This window comes from Cyprinodon variegatus, unplaced genomic scaffold (genome assembly GCF_000732505.1).
Source record: "Cyprinodon variegatus isolate N-32 unplaced genomic scaffold, C_variegatus-1.0 Scaffold27, whole genome shotgun sequence".
Classification (NCBI taxonomy): Eukaryota; Metazoa; Chordata; class Actinopteri; order Cyprinodontiformes; family Cyprinodontidae; genus Cyprinodon; species Cyprinodon variegatus.
This window is the reverse complement of record NW_015150480.1, coordinates 2,236,393-2,256,563: the sequence shown is the minus strand read 5'-3', so window position 1 is coordinate 2,256,563 and position 20,171 is coordinate 2,236,393.

Genomic DNA, 20,171 nt, shown 5'->3' with positions numbered 1-20,171 from the left:
TATTAGTCCGTCATTTCTGTAGTAAAAGTGAGGTTTATGTGCTAAAAAGACTATAAACCGTAAAAAAAAAATAAATAATAATAATAATAATAATAATCAGGCTATATCACGAGGCTGTTACTGAATTTGATTTCCTTCATTTAGATCAGAGATCTTTTTTTTTAAATCTTTGGTGCAAAAGGTTATTTACCGAGGATAAAGACCCATTTTTGGCTTATTTTGAGGTGTGGTGGGACGGAGGGAGCTCAGCTGGCATTTGGAGATTAGCTTCCTTTAATTAAACAGTTTCATAAGAGCCCATAGTAAGACTGGATCAAAACATAATGCTTCACAACCAAGAGAAATAACTCAGAGGTTTTAATTAAAGGGTATAAAACACAAAATTACTGTTTATGTAAAGAAAACAGATAGCTGTTCAACTGCATCATGATTGTTAGAATTAGAGTTTTGTCTTATTGTCACTGAGTTGTTGCTTTATTATCTACAATCAGACAAATAGTTGAAACTTTGTTTTCTTAAAACTTTTCAGTGATATGATTGTTTTATTGATTTTCAATATAGATGTCTACTGTTTTCGTCTCTCTTTGAAAAAGCGTCAGTTTGTTCAGAATTGGATTTTATTTTCCAGGTTGCTCAGAAAGGATTCTTGACCATTTATGTTGGTGGAATAGTTTTAAAATGATTATAATACACACAAACTGCCATAAACCATAAAAACAATATCAGGTTGCACAAGTTTAAAATCAGTCATTTTCTCCTAATTCATTCAGATAAGGAGGGCGTATACATAAAGACTTTAATATGAAGCACATCCATTAATTGAATGTTTGAATAAATGGTACTACAGTTTTAAGTTATTATGTCTTAACTTTTAAACAGTTTACACAAGCCTGAATATAAATATGTAATTACGAAAATGCATTTATTTTAAGAAAACTGTAGCACATCTTAAAAATAGTTTTTATTAAAAAAAGGAAGAAAAGGTTGAATTGGTGTAAATGACATATAGTGAAGTATTTTGATAGATGTTTTATTAGATTGACAAGTTTGACCAGAAGAGCCAAACCAAACAGTGATGAATGCACACGGGATAGACCGACTAATAGTGGCGTAGAAGCCAACCAGCAGCTCCTGTGTGAGTATTCTTGTATTCTTGAGTTGCTGTAGCTGTTACAGTATCTACCAGGCCTTCTTTTCAACAGTGTCCTATGAGGATGGATCATCTCAGGCCCCAAGAAAGGCTGGTTGCTAGGAAATTGGAGTGATCCACAGCAGACTGTGTTGCCAAGAATACGAACTCATCGTCTGCAGTTTATTGCAGTAAACAACAACAATAGTAGAGCAAACCGCCGCAGATGACAACAAATCACTTCTGTCAGCATAAAAATATTTAGTTTGACTCAAAAGAAATCAAAGTCCACAGCTCTTGGTAGTTGAAAAAATGGAGATTTGCACTTCATGGGGAGTCAATATGAGGTCGATCTAGATAACAGCTGATTTCAAGATAATTTGTTCAATTTGTGGGAAACTGAAACGTTTTTATGTGAGTCTGTAAGAATAGGCAACAATCCCCCTAAAATGAAAGGTAATTATTGTTCAATAACAAACTATGAACTTCTGAGGCTCAGGTTTGCCATAAAACAAAGCCTGTGGGATGCTAGTGGTAATGTAAAAGTGAAGCACAAATAGTAAGAAGTGTCCTGTCGGGCGATGTGGCAATATGAATAATTGTCTCTATGCCAAAAGGAGCCCAACAGATTTTACTTTCACAAGTGGAGCAGTACACCATAGTGTTCCGCTTGATTTATGCATATAAATAGCTTTATTATGATTAATGCAGGGAGTATTACAGATTATATGGAAAATGCAATGGGAAAGTAGAACAGGAAAGGAAAAACAGGAAAAGGGAGAAAAGATGAAAGAAAGAGAAGATAAAAAGGAGAAAATTATAAAACGTCTTCTGTCTGCTTCATTACCTGCAAAGAGAGATTTAAAAAGAACAGCACAACCAGCGGATATAGTATAAGAGATACAGTAAAGAAACACATTTAATCTGACATGTATACTGTGGTAGCTGAAGATAAGAATATAGGCTTTCAGTATGGAAGTGAATCTTTAAGTACCTGGAACCAAGCACCTGTAGTGTGTTTGTGAGAGTGCACTTGTGCATGTAAAGTTTAAGGAAAAATGCTCAATAGTGGTTGTGAGGAGCCACATACACCCCCCCCCAGAGCACCGAGGCAAGCGCTGGATGCCCCAAAACCCAAGATGACCACAAGGATCCCCAGAGCAAAGGCGCCCAAGAGGGGCCAACCCAGGAAATCTGCACCCCCCCACCAAGAGAAGAAAAAAAAAAGACACAAACACATTCGGGGGTCAAAGGATGAAGAAGGGATGATGAAAGGATATCCGTTCAAGATCCAATATTATTGCAACATCAGCTATATTGGATAGAATATTTAATGCAAACTATTTTCAAATCCCTTATACCAGGGGTATGATGGTGAGATGGAGCGGGGACCCCCTAATTATATATATTGTATGAAATTGTGTTATATTAAACTGGTCCTATATTCACTCTATTACAGATGGAGAAATGTAACGAAAGTAAATTGATCCTGGGATTATTAAAGTATTTCTGATTCTGATTCCTCATTGATGGGACAGGTGTTGTGAATGAAACGGTGCCGAGCTTGAAAGAGCTCCTGTGTGTCGCTGAATGTGAGCATTGATGACTGAAAGACATCTTCTGGCTCCATTTATCTGTTTACTACAGTGTGTTGAATTCATGTTAATGTGGATTTAAAGACAAATCAAAAATTGCAGAGGGGAATATAAAAAAAAGGCTGATCAACCAAAACTTTCGCGACGCCCATGCAGTACCTCTGCGGACCCCCTAGGGGTAGCGGACCCCCTGTTGAAGACCTCCGCTTTATACTGTATCAGTCTCACTTTAGGGCAGGCTTTGGATAGATTGCTGACACATTGTGAATCAGAAAATTAAAAGACAGAATTTGATAATTAGGTTATCTATGTCTTATATTCAAACTTAGCTGAAAACAGGACAAAAAATGCAAAGACAAGAAATCTGTTAGAAGAAAATCAGCATATTTGGACCACTGATATGCTTCAGCCAAGAGAATCAAATTTCCATGAGTGACACAACCAGAAATAAAAAAACTGATGAGTTGTAGGAAGTAAAATATTTTTTTGTGCAAGAAAAATGTAATTCCTCAAATTATAGTAAATTTCTATATCTGCTGGCCTGTTAATCTGATGAAAAAATAAAAACAAAAAGTAGCTTAATCAGAACTACACTCAATGGTTTAAAATGTTTTTTCTCTTTATAACATGTGTCATAATATAATTCAAAAGAAAACAGAAACTCTTGGTTTATATCCAAGACTGATAAAAGCCACAATCAGATTTTAGACAACCCCCCCGAATTAACCCTCCATCATTTCCTCCTGCTGTCACTACTCCACCCAGAAAATACAGCGAAGTAAATTTGTTCTTTGAGAGGGAAAAAAACCGTGATGGATGGAGTGAAAGAGGGTGTGACCATCCACAGGGTCTCCATCTGATTCTCTTTATCTCTCTCCACCTGAGTGCCAGTTAATCCCCCTTCCCCATCCCTCGGACTCCCAGCTGGATACATCAGCTTTTTCCGAGTGGCAGCCTGCATTAACACTGAGGAACTTTCCCCCGCTGTCTGTTAGTAAAAGCTGATCGGAGATTATGGCCTGCTGCAAAAACACAGCCCTCAATCTCATCTCAAATCTCTTTTCTCAGGTCTACCTCTCCCACCTCTACTCCTTTCTTTATCTTTTTAATCCTAGCCCTCCTTCTTTTCAGTGTCATCAACTTTAGCTCACATTTTTAGCTCTTTCTCGGCAGCTGAATGGAAAGGAGGATGAAGATTAGTAAATGGGGAAAAAAGAAGGAGAGAAAAATCTTCCCCTCCTGACTGGAGCCAGAATGATGTCATGGGGGCATTTGTCCTCCTGGTGTGGAGGCTTCCCTTCCTCTGCTAATTACCTTGTACAAACTCAAATCTGATATGGCGGATATGAGGCCCAAATACAATTACTGTGGGCTAACAAAGAGATATTGAGATTCAGGGAATGAGGAGAGACCACAAGTGAGATAGAAGGCGAGCCATGTGCACGGTCCAATCGCGCACACCCACCCACACACACGCAAACATAACCACTTGTCCTTCCCCTCCATTCCCTCAGATAGGCTAATGTTATTACACGGGTAATTATCCTCATTAGTGCCAGCAGCTGTAGAGAGACCATTGCTCGCTGTTCAAACTCCACCCCAAACCTTTCTGTCTTCAAAACCAGTCTTTGTACTCTCCAGATCTCATTTAGAGACTTTCTCTTTATCTTTCCTATTCTAGTTATATAAATAGAACGTATTGACTATCTACAGGTGCATCTAAATAAGTTAAAATATTATGAATAGGCTCATTTATTTTAGTAATTCAAACAGAGACTTTTATATATATAAGAAGCAGATTTATTGCACTCAGAGTGATTAATGTTGGAACATTTAAATCGTTATGGGTCAAAGTTGAGAATCTTCCATCTAGTTTCTCAGAAAATAAATTAAAAAAGTACATCAGATCTAGAATGAATCAATTTTAATAAAAAAAATGAATATGTTTTGGCCTGTTAGACGGTCACTGACAAAGTATTGTGCTTGCTATTTAAAGAGCTGTCACAAACCAGGCTAAAGAAAAGTTTATTGTAAGGAAAAAAATAGCTATAAAAGGACAAACAAGTCAAAAGGATATATGGCTTGCAGGCTCCACAAGTGTGCGTAGCCACAGTGTAATTTCCACCTAAATTGCTCCTAAATGACAAATTTAAAAGCATCTAACCTGAGCAAAGCAGTAAAAGGTTGAGATAGAAGTAGAACCCACATTACCTGGAGTCTAGCCTGAAGCTTCCATAGTTAGTTGTAGTTTAGGATGCCATGTCAGCTGCTGGTGTTAGTCTAAAGCCAACTCAACCAGGAAATTGTAGACCACTTCCTGATTTCTCTGCTGATAACCCCTATGGAGAGGCAAAAAAAAAAAAAATTCAACTAAGACAGGGTGTCTGAGTGGCTGCCTGTCCAGTTTGTACCACACCGTTTGCTCTCCATGGTCCTGACAGAAGATGGATAAGTAGAAGGATGGTCTTAATGTCTGCTAACAATGCCAAAAGTATTAATTATATGCTTTAATACCACAGTGCCAATGTGCCTAATGATTCAACAGACCTGTCTGACCCAGAGCCCATGGAGAATCCATGAAGAATTGTCCAAAGGAAGGTGACAGGCACCAAATCCAACCGAACAGATGAGCTGGAAACAGCTATCAAAGCAACCTTGTTTACCTTATTACCTCACATTTAGCACAGACCGATCACTTCCATGTCACTCTGCATTGATGCAGTACCTCATGCAAAAAGAGGCAAACTTAGTTCTTAGTGAATTTACTGTACAGTGCTTCGACATACCGTTTATTAGTCTGTCATTTCTGCAGTAAAAATTAGTTTTTTTATACATCAGATATGATTGAAATTTGGCTATTCATTGGCAATGAGTGATACTCAAACTTCACAAGATTAAATATTTGAAATAATTAAGACTATAATTAATCTATATTATTGAAACTTTATGAAATGAATGGTTAAAACGATTTAGTTACTTTAAGTTACTAAGAAGCAACTACATAAAAATCCTAATCCAGGCCATCCATAAAGGAGTGACTAAATGATTCCGATGGTTCTTAAAAACTGTTTAAAATAAATCAAGTTAGGAGGAAAACTCCTTCAATCCGAGGAGTCTTCAACACAAGGTGGCACTGTTTAGTTTCCTCTGGCTCTTCCTCATCTCATCTATCTCATGTTTTCCTGCTTTTACAGGCCATTCTTCTCCAGAGTAAATTAGCTGTCAGAGTCCTTCCTCCTCCTGCATAATGACACTCTCTAAATTTGATGTCCGGCAAAATGGAAAACAACTGTATGTGGATGGCTTGGAGACTCTGGCTGTCTCCTTCTTGCATTTTAACTTTATAGAGAAATTATGGAATCATCAACTGAGGCAGGCAGCTTTATGCACAGCATCCCTCTCACTCTGTGAGATTGCCTTTTTGTTTTTATTGCCTAGGGCTGCTGCAGCAAAGACAGACAGTGAGTAACCTGTGTGCCTCTAAGCCCGGCGTCAGGCGCTAAATGTCACGCATAGTCTGTTTTTATTGGCTAATGTGCCCTGTTGTGCCCTTCTCCTTTTTTTTTTATCTGCCTTTGTTAAAGAGATGGTTGTTAATGCTGCTGACCAGATGGGCTCCTTCCCCCCACAGGTCTCACTCAGGGTGTTTACCATGCACTGTGCTGTGGATAACAGGTGAGACCGCTGCTAGGCCTCTCAGCCAATCAGAGAGCAGCAGCTGCCTGGCCTCTGTAAACCTTTATTTGGCATTTGAGTCCATCCTCACAGGGAGTGGGGTTGATAATAACACTGAATCAAAGTGATTTCTGGTTTATGTGTTTTTCTTTTTTCCGTATATAAGGTTTTTATGTGGCACTGTCATGCAGGCTGCCTCACTCTATCCTCCCTTGGGTGTCATTATTTTCCCAGAGAGCAGCTTGGGCTGAGTGAAGCTTGAGTATCATCACGGGTATCTAACACTGAAAACCCACTCAGTCATTTAATTTTCATTTCATGAAGTTTAGAGATAAATTGCCCACCCCCAGCAAATGTTCCCTCATGTCTTGTGTGACAAAATGTTTCCATCGCTATCGCTGCACAAACAGCGGACATTCCTTTCCCTTTTTTCCCTCCAATCCAGGCCAACCTGAATTACTGCAATTTGGTATCATGGCAACAGCAAGGGTAAGGCCAGGCCGGGGATTGTTGAGGAACGGCCTCTTAAAGCTTTGAATCAATCTGCCTTAATGGATGACCTGTGTCGAGCATGCATATGTGGATTAGTTTAGCCAGGAGCACCTGTCCCTGTTCTGTCAACAGCAGATCAGGTTACAGCCCCTTCTCCACCTGGCCGACACCACTTCCTGTGACTGCCGACACCAAGACCCACACTCTTCACCTTTGTCACACGTCAAATTAGAACATAAATAGGAGATTTGAAGATAGGTTTGGGTACAAAATGTTCTCCAGGTGAAAAACCTTTGGATACATTATGATAAGAAAAATGCAGCTAACAGCAAGGAGGTCAGCAGAGGGCTTTGTGTATGTGGATCTCAGCTCCCTCCCCATCCTACGACCCTCTAAAAGGATAAGCGAGCACAGCTAATGGATAGCTGGTTGGGAATATAGAGTAAACAGACGATAACCAACTGATTAGAGAAAAATGCCTTGGAACAAGGTACATTTTCTAACAGCTCTGTTCTTATGTTGATGGAGTTAGACTGACAGAGCCACCCGGTTAGGCGAGACCTTCTGAACTTATGCCAACTGGAAACTGAAGAACAAAATGAAGATCTTCCAAACTTTGTAATTTTGAATTTTCTAGGAACTACAAAATGAAATATACTATGTTATTTAGACTTATAGTACCAATTCAATTCAGTTTATTTCTATAGCGCCAATTCACAACACATGTCATCTCAAGGCACTTTACAATTCAACCAGATCACACAGTCAAATTGATTCAAAGTTTTCTATCTAAGGAAAACCAGTTGATGCAACGACTCATTCACTCGAATGCAATCCCTCACACTAAGCATGCTTGTAGCGACAGTGGAGAGGAAAAACTCCCTTTTAACAGGAAGAAACCTCCAGCAGAACCAGGCTCAGTGTGAGCAGCCATCTGATGAAACCGACTGACATATTCAGCTTGATCTTTTTCACCATATGTACATCACAAATCCCCAACCTCAATTGATTTTATTTGATACACCAACATGAATGAACAGATTTTTACGTAGTGCAGGAAATCTAGCTTGTTTTCAAAAGATTTTACAAATATTTTTTTTTTCATCCACTTCAAATCACCACATTTGTCTGAAATACAGCTCCAAGTCTTTTGCACATATAGAGACTGATGTTTTTCTGTCTCTGCCAAATAACCCAAGCTCAGTGGGATTGTATAATTATGTCACTTCAAAGCATGATTATAATCTATTTTAATCTAAACCCTTTTATGAAAGCCTTTGCTGTAACTTCAGGATTGATGTCCTGCTATATGGTTAACCTCTGCCACAGTCTTCTATCTATTAGCTTCTATCAGGATTGTTTGCACGACTGCCCTTTATCTAGCTAAATACACATTTCATCGGTTTGAACCAACATTATGGTCACTGCTAAAGTAAAACATTTCTACAGTAGGATACTGTACTCACTACGTATATATCACAGTCAGTGGTGGACGAAGAACTTAACAGTAGTAGGCTACTTGAGTAAATGTATTGATACTCATAGTCAAATCTTACTCACGTAAATGTAAAAGTTACTCGGTCAAAAATCTACTCTAGTTAAAGTATTGAAGTAATCACTTTTTAAAACACTTAAGTATTCAAAAGCATGTGGATTTAAAAGCCCGTAAGTGTAAAAAAATACTACTTAAATTTTCTAATATCAGTACATTTCTGTATAATTTTCTGAATAATTTTAAAGAACTGTGTAACTTTCAGAAACCACCTGATGTATTGATGCATAGAACCACCTGCTATAAATTCTACATCACCTGTAAATAACTTCAGCATCAAAATCCCACAAAAATTAAGGTCAGCTATTTTGATTATTATTTCTTATTTAAAAGCAAAGCAAAAACAAAACAAGAGTCTTGATTCTCCTCACACTTTCACTATGGAATAGAGGTTTAAGGTTGAATCTTTTACCACAATGAAACTACAACTCTGATTTGAGAACTCATCCTACTGAACAACTTGGCCGCATGGCAACAACTAACCCTTAATTAAAAGTATAAACTAAGAATAATATCTGCCCTGAGTTTCACACATTTGTGGAATGTCATGCAAATCTCTAAAACAGTGGTGTCCAAATTCAGGCCTAAGGGCTGCTATCTTCCATGTGGAAATTACATTTAAAAAGGAACAAGTAACTAGTAGCTTCCTTGAAGTGTAGTGGAGTAGAAAGTATAATAGTTATAAGTTATAGACTGCAAAACGATCTAGAAATAAGTCAACATTTCTTAAATTAAGTGTATTTATCCTTCATTTGAGCAGGCAAATAAGATGATTTGCCAATGGAATGAGTATTTTTACTCTTAAAATAAGACAATTAGATAATATGCACTTGAAATAAGAAAACTCTATTGTTTTAATAGATTTAAAAATAAATAAATAAAAATACTTATTTGTTTTCAAGTTTTTGCAGTGTAAGTAGCTCCCATCAAAAATACTTGAGTAAAGTAAAGATACTCAAAAAAATATTAAAGTAAATGTACTTTGTTTCTTTCCACCACTGTTCATTGTAATTTGGTGTATTGAGGGTGATCTGTAGTTTTTGGTTAGTTTTCTTTTTGAGCCAAATGATGCCAACTTGAACAAAATTTTTGACATTTGTCTCATGTGGCAAAATGCAGAGTCAGTTTTCCATGTGGTTAACTGGTGGCTTCAGTTCAAAAAGGGCAGTTATATCCTGCCAATTCTTCCATCCAAGCTTTCGATCTTTGTAGTTTTCTAAAGATTTACCATGAACCTCCGAGGTGCATCTTTAATTGCTGTTCTTCTTTAATGAATCTGTTTCCCGGGACCATCATGGTCCAGTTAGATTTGTAGTTGGTCCATTCTATGTATCTGTTTGAGGAAGATTTTCTAAAAAGGCTCTCTTTTATTATCAAAGCTTCTAAAGTTGTGTTTTAACTAAAATCTGTTTAAACCTTCTCAACAACTTGGTCTGTTTAATGTGTTCCTTGGTCTTCAGAATGTTGTGATTTCTAGAGTTCACTTACTGATTCTAAAGGTAACTGGCTGCGCTGGATTTTATTCAGCAATATCACGATAAGGAGTGGTACAAAAATTCAAGCCAACAAAAAAAAATTTAATTTGTTAATCCTTTATCAAAATATTATGTAGTTTGTGTTTACAATGTGGTAAAATGTGAAAATAGTCAAAGCATAAGAATTCTTGTGCGTAGCACTTTAAAAGAAAATTCAGAAATAAATAGTGATAGTTGATTTAAGTCCCTTATATTTCAAGGAAGTTTTCAGTCATCCCTCATTTTTATACATCTGATCCTGGCTTCTTTGTAACATAAAGTGGTTTTAATCTTCATGGCTTTCTAAATGGCCTTTTATAGTTGTTTATACATACTTGCAGAGCTTCTTCATGCTTTTTTCAGCCCAGTCAATATCTGTTTAGTTTGTGCTTTAAAAGGTCTGAGTTGCACTGACTTTCAATGCCCATTAGTCATTTGCAAGTATACAGCAAATTGGAGCCACTTTTTTTTTATTATAGTATAGTATTTTATAGTAGCAAACTAAACATGGGATCAAAAGGTTGTCAAAGTTTCCAAAAAAAACCCCCAGAAATCCTGAGAATAATAGTGACCAAACAAAAGAATAAAAAATAAAAACATGGATGCTTGGTACCCTAATACAAAAAAAATTTAAGGTTGACTTAAACTTTTAAAGTGGTAAAGTGTTTCTCTTTCTTTCTTTTCATCTTTGGAGTTGATACCCTTATGGCTGCCCTATGGGCTGCAATGCTTCGGCATTAAATGCTTGATTTAATGCGACATGTTGAATGCAAATGTTCTTAATCATCTTTTTGGAAATCTACCAGGACAAAGGCAGCCTTATTTACTCCAGCTGGAGTAAACTCCCCCATAGAAGCCCTTTTACTGGTGGCACACTGTCATCTTTCCTGATGATGGATCCCCTGATGATGAAACAATTAGCTAGCAACCGTTGTGCTAACCACAAAGTTGGGTGGATGATAGATGGGATACCTGATAGACTCTGCTGCATGGTTTGGGGGCTTTGTTCCAGATCCCTGACACTTTCTATCTTGTGATCAATGCAACCCCCACATTGTTTCCTTCTAGTCCCCAGATCCCCCCCACCAGCTGCTTCTGACCCCTCATCATAGCCCTGCCTCTGCTTGCCATGTGCTGGGAGTCAAAGGGTTCCCACCTATCGTTCATCAGAATGGAACCCCGCCATCTCCTGCTCCTGTGCGCTAAATCACAATCAATCGCTTGGCAGACAGAGATGGATCGGGATGTCCACGACCCCGTACCTTCTAGGGAACCCACCCACCCTTCAAAGAGCTGCTGTCACTGACGAATAATAGAGGTGAGAACCAGGAGGAGTGTACGGGTCAAGTCTGCTAGCCCTACAAGGAAGTTACCACAAAGGAATGGGGGGACATTTTTTTCTCTTTAGTAACAATGTCTAACAGCATGTCTGATTAAAAAGAGAGAAATAGTAGCTTTGCTACAACAACAAAAATCACATTTCTTTCAATCTGTCTAAATGACTCAGCTGAAAACACAGGTTGAAAGTCAGGTTTGGTAAAAGCCTTCATGGATCAATGAAGAAAATGTTTAGTTTCCTCAAAGCAGGAAGCATTTTCCTGTTGTTTTTGGTTCTTATTTTGGGCAATTTAATGAACAAGGATCCAGTAATAAATTATCAAGTTACAGTGTTTTTTAATCACTCGATTGTTGAAGCAAAATTGTACAGAATGCACAGAAATGCTCTTAACATTTTGGCAAAAATAGATTTTCTTTTCCTTTAACAATTTAAATATTTTTTTTCAGATTTCAACATCAATATATAGTTTTAAAAAACGTTTTATACAAGCTGGATTGATGTTTAAACACATCACAGAAAAGGTGATTAAAGTTCTTGGTCTAATTAAAACCAAATTATTAAAAGTATTTTGGGCAATTCTGATAGTGATTTATTTTTATGTTTATCCTTTTTATATAAAGATATTACCTGTTAAGCCCTCATTTACAATTATATTACAGTATAGTTGGAGGCTATCCCTTGTATTGTTGGAAGGGGTAAGATTATTCTCTAATCAACCTCTAATTTTTCAACCAGCAGGCTTTTAATGAGTCCAACTCTGCAGCAAGTCGTTTAAATGTGTTATTGAAGAAGATGTCCTCTGTGATGATCAATTACTAAACAACTGCTAAGGCTGTTACTGTTTGTTAAAAATCAAACCCTCCGTTTTTCTCTGTATAATTAACAAAGCTGCTAATTGTGATATATATCTACCTTAGTTAGACTATTGAACATAAGCTGTAAACAAAATATCGTTCAAGTTCAGATTTTGTATGCAAAGGAGTGATTGACTTTACACAAGTAGCACTGTTACTTTACAGCAAGAAGATCCAGAGTTTGAGTCCCAACATGTCTCTTTCTGCAGAGACTTTCAGCATTCTCTTGGTGGGTGTGTGGCTTTCCTGTGGAACATCCTACCACAGCACAAAACCATAAAAATGCAAAAACACATCACTTATTTGTTCTCTCAAAACTTGCATGGATGGATTTTTATGAATTATGTGTCTATCTGTTATCTATTATTAATTTTTTTATGTAATTTCTGTCTCCTTGAACCCCAGTCGGCCTCGGCAGTTGGCCGCATAAACTGAGCCTGGTTCTGCTGGAGGTTTCTTCCTGTTAAAAGGGAGTTTTTCCTCTCCACTCTCGCTACAAGCATGCTTAGTGTGAGGGGTTGCCTTCGAGTAAATGAGTCGATGCAATCAACTGGTTTTCCTTAGATAGAAAACTTTGAATCAATTTCCGGTTAAGTTGTCTCTGTAAATTGCTTTGAGATGACATGTGTTTTGCATTGGGGCTATAGAAATGAACTGAATTGAACTGAATTTATTATTTGAATATGATAAATATCAGTTCATCAGAAAATTACAATATTTCTTAGGACTAAAAAAGAAAAGGATTGTTTTCTAGAGGCAGGTTACAGCTCTTTTAAGGCCTGCACAGTTATGGATCACTCTTTGACACCATTTGCAAACAAGTCTAAAAGTCATATCTAAACAACCTGGCTGTTCACAAAGTAGGCCATCTAAGCATTTAAAAGTGGAAATATGCTGTGGAAAAGGGTGTACAGACAATAGGAATAACTACAGCCCTTAGAGAATTGTAAAGCAAACTCCATTCAAGAGTTTTAGAGAGATTAACGGCTTAGATTGGTACGACAGTCCATACGCCTCCTGGGTAACGGTTGCATCTGTACTCCTGACCTAAAGACAACATCAGACATCTAATAAAATGTGCAAAGGAGAACAGGACTGGGCTGTTACACAGTGGTACAATATAACCTCTAAAGATTAAGGCATTTTTTTAATTATTAGAAATCAGCGTCCTGATATGGAGGAAGAGAGAAAAAACACAGAACCTTTTGGTCTTATGTGACTTCCAGTTTTCTAAGGAACAAAACGATTATGACTGTTCATTAAAAATTTAAATTAACACGAGGAACCCAAGAAGTATATATCGCTATGTTTTTCATTTATCTTTTCACAGCCTTCCATTGAGTGGTGTTACTAAAATGAAATAATGTCTAATTTATTGAGATGCCCCCTCAGGTGAGTAATGATAAATATGCTAATAATAAAAATAAAATACAAATAAAATGCAAATTTAACGAGCAAAGTGCTCCATTTCATTTGAACAGCTCTTAATGGTGTTATAATCTATTCTAACTTGAACCCACAAAAAAGCAGAAAATCACATTTGAACTAAGATATAAACACTGCCTCTATTTCTTTTTTTAAAATCTTTTTTGCATATTGTATCTGTCTGCTGTGATCCATCATGGAGCTCTTTTCTGCTCTTTCAGAATAATACAATCTTGACATTGTTCTGCAGACCATTGTGCCCATTTGAAGAGTTGCAGCCTGGTGCCTCCTGATTTACTCCACAACAGGCCGAGTGATTGCATCATTCACATAAGCACTGACAACAAATATCATTCAGACATGCAAAAGTCTCCACAATGCCATAACACCATGATTGGAAGCGAAAGATCCCATTTGGTATTCACCGCCAGCCTCAAGGAGGATCATTCACATGTAGATGTGTCCTTCTGGAAGTACCTCGGATATACAATTTCCATTTAGATAAGGTTTATACACAAATAAAGAAAGGACATTGGGTTCTTCATTTGATTAACTAATCATAGTCTTTGTAATTCCACTCTGGGACCTTTAAGGGCAGTGCAGGGCCGCGTATCCTGATTAACCAATGAATGATTGCTGCAGTTACTATGGCACAAATCAGTTCAAGTAACTCAGCTCCAAAGATGATACAGTGGCAATGATTAAATAGGTGATAAGGCAGAGAAAGTTTCTGTCTGCTTAATCCTTTTTCCCTGCTGTTTAACCTGAGAGCCAGAGAGTAGTCCCAGTTCTGCAATAACTGGACACCATAAGAACTGGAGTGGGAGGTGATTAGGGCCTTTTCAAAGCTCCCTGGAGTGTGGAGTCAGGTTGTTGGTGATTAGCCTCAACTTAAAGGTGCATTGTGTCCTTATTGGCTCTTGCTGGACAGGGGAATTCATTATCTGATTCTTAAACTGAGAGGAAAAATATATCCTTGGGTCTCTAGGTTGATGAGGAATGGACTAATTCACGTTTGAGGAACCAGCAAGGGGGGGCTGCATGTTCACAAACCAACAAAAACACTCCTCAAAGTGCTTTAACCCTCTTCCCACTTCTCTGCCAGCCCTCTTGCAGTGGTGCCCGTGCGTCGTCTGAAGGCTGTATAGAAACTCTACAGCTCCTCTCTATGACTGATCTCTTTTGATAGGCCTCATTATGCAAACTGCTCCCAACTCCCGCCGCATAATTAGTGCTTAATTAATTTGAGTGAAATCTTTCATCTGTCTGTGTCCGGCCAGCTCCTTCCTTCCATTTACAACATGATATTAATTTCAGAGCGGGGGGAGGAGTGGGAGCTCAGCGTATGAAAAGGCTGATATAATTAATCAAGTACTGTATCTCTTCCCTTCATTTTTTTCAGGAATAATAATAAGTGTGATGAGCTGAGTCTGATTAACCCTATTATGCTCCCTAATTAGGGTGATCATTTAATAATCAAGGAAGCAGCACAATTATAAGAGAATGCAAATCATGCCATCTAATGAAGGAGTCTGCCAATTTTGGGGAATTCTTTGTTTGGGAAATGTAGCATTCCCAAACCAAATGTCAAGAGAAGGTCTCCCCTTTGTGTGCATATGTTATGGTTGTACTTAAAAAGTCTAAATCCTTGTGCATTTGGCAAATGAAATTAATGACTAGAAAAGACACAGTGACATAAATCGAAGTGTAGCTGAAAGCCAAAAGTAGAAAATATTAAACAACCAAAAATCCAGATCACCAGATCATGGCATTATCCAGAGTAAGATCTTTGCCAAGTGTGTGAGCAAGTTGTAATGACATGTTTTGGTAGCTCCCACATATGGGAGCAGCTGAAAGGACACAAACCCACTGAGACTGTATACATTAAGTGATCAACTGGCTGGGATTTTATTTATTGAGGAAGCAGCCAGGAGGCCAACTATAACTCTGAATGAGCTGTGGTGGAGGTTTACCTTCCAGCAAAGCAAATTTATGCTGAACTTCAGATATTTTCAGAGGATTTAAAATAACCCTGTAAAATAATCTAAATATATCAAAAGGGTAAAAGCACTACTTAAGACTGGGTTTTCAGTATTTCTCTTGTTTTCTATTCTTTCCACAGTGCTTCATGCAAAGTATAACAAACCATTTAAAGTCAAAGTTTGGTGCTAAACCTGTTTTGTAACAAGCTCCAAACATTTTTTTAAATAAATATTTTAGTCTAGAAAATAGGAGCATTCACTCTTCTGTCTTATTGAAGAATTTACAATCAGCTCCTTAAGGATTCATTTCAGAAAACAATTAAGCATGCAGTCTGCAAACCAAAACAGAAACATTTATATTCCTGTAAAGTTAAATTCATCTATTTAATTTGGACATATTTCTTAAAGCGATTAAGACTTATATAAATAAAACATGATGATATATGCACATAAAAAAAAAAAAAAACCTCTGGAAAAACTACCAGGATAAGCTGAGAAGAACTTCAGCACCATGGACAGCAGCCAGGCTACACAAACACATTTCGCGGCTTTGTTTAACATATAACTTCATGAATAATTCAAGAGGTGATAGTCATGAATTCAACAGAGGTTTTCACATGAGCCTAATGCATCTTTAGATGAACGGATACTAGTCAACAGATAAAGGATAAGGCCCATTAGGTCTGCCAGAGTCCATCTTTCATGCTCCTCAATGATCCAGCTGCTGTCCACACTTTCATCACGATAATGGCAACCTCATATATGGAGCCAATGAGCAATGGGCTTGATTTCATTTCTCTTACCAGCCACAGAAAAACAGAAGATGGACCTTCTTTTTTGTTGTTTACTTGTGTGAGAAGTGTATTGACTACTAGGCAAATGCCTGTCAGTGAGATCCTTTATATGCAGGCTGCTCTTGATCCAGTGTGCATGCCTCCTCCATGTCTTTGTATCTGGGAGGTGTGTAGTGTGTGTGTCTACATGAATGTACCTCAATTTGCTCCTCTTTACCCCCATAGTGCAGCTGTGCCTCGGAGAACTCTTGTGAAGTAATTGAATGAGCCGAGGCCGGGTGGGGAGAGGAGGAGGAGGAGGGGAGGGGGACCTGTGGCAGTGAATGCGGTGCCCGCTGGCCTTATTATCTGTAATACGGCGGCCGCTCTGCCTGTGCTTTCTCATCCACTTATGAATACAGAAATGAATGTGATGGACGTCAGAGGTGAACGTGGCGGGGGGAGATGGGCCAGAGCCTGTTTTAATCAGCTCCCAGATAGAACAATCACTTTATCCACCTCCACAGCTCAGAGGTGAATTAGCGTTTAACATTCCAGGGCATGCCTTCTGACAGGGGACTCCACCCCAAACAACCAATGGACTGCAGCGATTACTGAGAGACACTCTGCTGTTTCTGATGAGGAAATTAGGGCTAAACATGCCCCTGGGACTCAAGAGACTGATATGTCCGTTCTGCAGGAAGTTCTGTTTTTTTCCCCTTCTTTTCATTCAAAGAAGATGTTCTTTAGAATGAAGGGTAATCTGATGCCCCTTTGAAGCTTTTGCTCAGAATGATGTGCTTACACATTTTCCACTTTCTGTTTGTCTAGAAAACCACTTCAGTTTATAGTTATGATGTTGCTCATTTTTTTAAAAGGCCACCTTACAAAAACTACTGCCGAACTACCCTAAAAAAACAAAAAACATATGTCCTCGTCTAAAGTGAGTGATCTGCATAATTTTCAAAAGTACGAACGACATCAGGGACATTCCCAGTCAAGTGAAGTCCATGTGGTCCATTAGCCTTAAGCTCTGAGGTGTAGCACTTTGTAGAGCTTTTCACAGCAACCGGGTCTCATGGGCAACCTTCTAAAGTACACTTTAAAGTCTAGACAGTGACCTCTGAGTTTCTCTGATGGCCAAACAGGCAATTTTCCTATTGATCTCCTTTGGTGCTGCAGCTCTTCTCTAACTACCTACAGCCAACCTTTCACCGCAACTGACTTTTCTTTTATTTACAGTTGGAGTTAGACAGTGTTTTATTACTTTGGAATCCCTCCGTTTGCCCTCAGATGGCTTCGAAGGCCTCAGACGATGAGAAATATAGCTGAGAAATTTTTTTATCTAAATTTCTGGTTGAATAATGTGCTACAAAGATTAACAGTGGATGAAATGGGAGGTCATCCTCTGTAGAGGTCCGAGTAAGAGAAAAGCAGGAATCTGTTTTATGCCACTAAGTAAAATCCATATTCATTATTATTCAATAAATCATTCATAGAAAACGCCAATGAATTTTCATGTTTTGTTCATCCTACAGTTCTTCAGTTCAAAGGAAAAAAAACATGTGGCTGTTATGAATTTCAGTTTGTTTAGATATTTTTAAAGAAAAGCCACAAAACTAAATACAAATAAGAAAAGAGTTTGAAAGTTACCAAAATTATTAGAAGTACATAAAATATTAAGATAATTTATAGTGTCCTGCTGGAGTATAGATTTCTTAATTATTCAGTATTTTGTTTCAACCAAACTTTATTTAGTTTGAAATTTTTCATTGAGGCACATACCTGTGTAGTGAAATGTAACGTATGAATTTATTTCAAAGATCTTACTCTGGATACTGCCATGATCTGGTGATCTGGATTTTTGGTTGTGTTCAGTTTGCTACTTTTGGTTTTCAGTTACACTTTGATTTATGTCACTGTGTGTTTTCTAATCACTAGTTTAATTTGCTAAATGCGCAAGGATTTAGACTTTTCAAGCACAACCATAACACATGCACACAAGGGGGAAACCTTCTCTTGACATTTAGTTTGGGAATGCTGCATTTTCCAAACAAAGAATTCCCCAAATATAAATCTAAAAAGTAGGAGTTTTTAAATTCCTTTAGTCCCTCTTAGAACATGATTAAGACTTACGACGAATTTGCTCCAAGTTCATGCACAAATTTTTTTTGGACTGTTTTAATATTCAAAACTGACACTTTTCCAATTCATCCAAGCAACTTTTACCAGCTTCTCCATGCTGCCACATCAATGTTTCGCGTGGTATAACTGTGGGGCTTTCTACCTGTGAAGCTGAGGATGTCTGCAGCTTGTCCCATGTTACCAAAGATGATTCAATTTATCATTCTTCAGTTCATCAGTTTTTTTGGCAAAATCTTGGTAGGTTTTCAATTGAGCCATATTGTTTATATTTTAATGTGATAAATTGAATGAATGGGATGTTTAAAGCTTGGGATACACTAATCTGCTGCAAAAGGGATCTATAAAAGGGATCTAATAAAGAAAAAACTAAACAAAACAAACAGCAGGAATGTTTGAAAACCCTGCATAATTTTTATTCAGCTGAACAGTACCACTGCAGTTTATGTTAATTATTCCTATTAAATTCCAATAAAATTTTAAAAGGTTTGCTGTTGTAACGTGACAGCATGTCAAAATGTTCAGAGGGTGTGAATACTTTTGCATAGCTTTGTAAATGAACATGTCATTTAGGAAAAAGAGTTAAGGCAAATATCTATTGATCACAGCTACAGAACGTAAATTGATTTTGTCTTCATAATCATATTAGAGCAGTTGGAGGTGTTGTTCATAGATACAACCCACTAATTTTGTTTTTAAACTATACTCAAAAACCAATCAGTTCATTAAACTGTCGCTTTTGTTCTACACGTCTATTGTTTCTCCTTAGATTAGTTTTTAAGGGGACAAAAGCTAAAGCTGAGTCTGTGCTGTGTCCAATGCCAGCGTGATTAAATCTGGATCCCTCACTGGCTCTCTCCATGGTGCTGAAAAAGCCCTATATCAGATTACGAGCAGCAAGAATAGGACCTTAGATAATCCATTACAATAATTGATTGACGGAGCATTGAAAGTGGTCCTGTAGTGAGCACCAATTACAGTCATGTCCTGTTGCACTTTTTAAATTGTCCCAGTTTGGCACAACACATGGAGGCAATCATTCATGTGGGAAGTCGAGGGTGCTTTAGTAAGAACACACATCCCTGCTGCACTCAAAGTTAATGTTTAACAGAAAAACAGCACAGAACTCTTTTAAATGCTCCTGGTGAAAACCTCAGTAACTAGAGGTGAGGATTACTATTGTCTCCAGGATTAATTCTTCCTCCTGTAGGTGGTGCAATGAAATAACTTCTGAGCTTTACCATTTCTGTATGTCCAAGTATCACCCCAATACAGTTTAAGCACCTGGGGAGGTAAAAAGTCGGTTTGGTGTTTAGAAATACACGTTTTTTTAATCATTACTTATTTCAAGAATGCAGTTAAAAATGTGAAATCTATTTAAGAGTTTCTCACTGTTCAATTTAAAGTGTATGACTTTCAGATGAAAAAAAAAGAGTTTTTCAGAAAGTGGGAATACGACAGAATACTTATTGTACAAATAAAGAGATTTTTAGTAGAGAGATATGTTTTTAAAAGTTGATTGTTGTGTATGTACTCAATATTTGGGTGGGGCTCCTTTTACAATAATGAATCCATGGAATCAGGCTGACATGGAGGCCTTTGGTAATGCTGAGGGAAACAAAGTGAACTAGGTGCTGGGTGTACTGAGCAACTAAAGTAGCTCTGTGTTCTTCCTGGCTCTGGAACCTTAATTATCCTG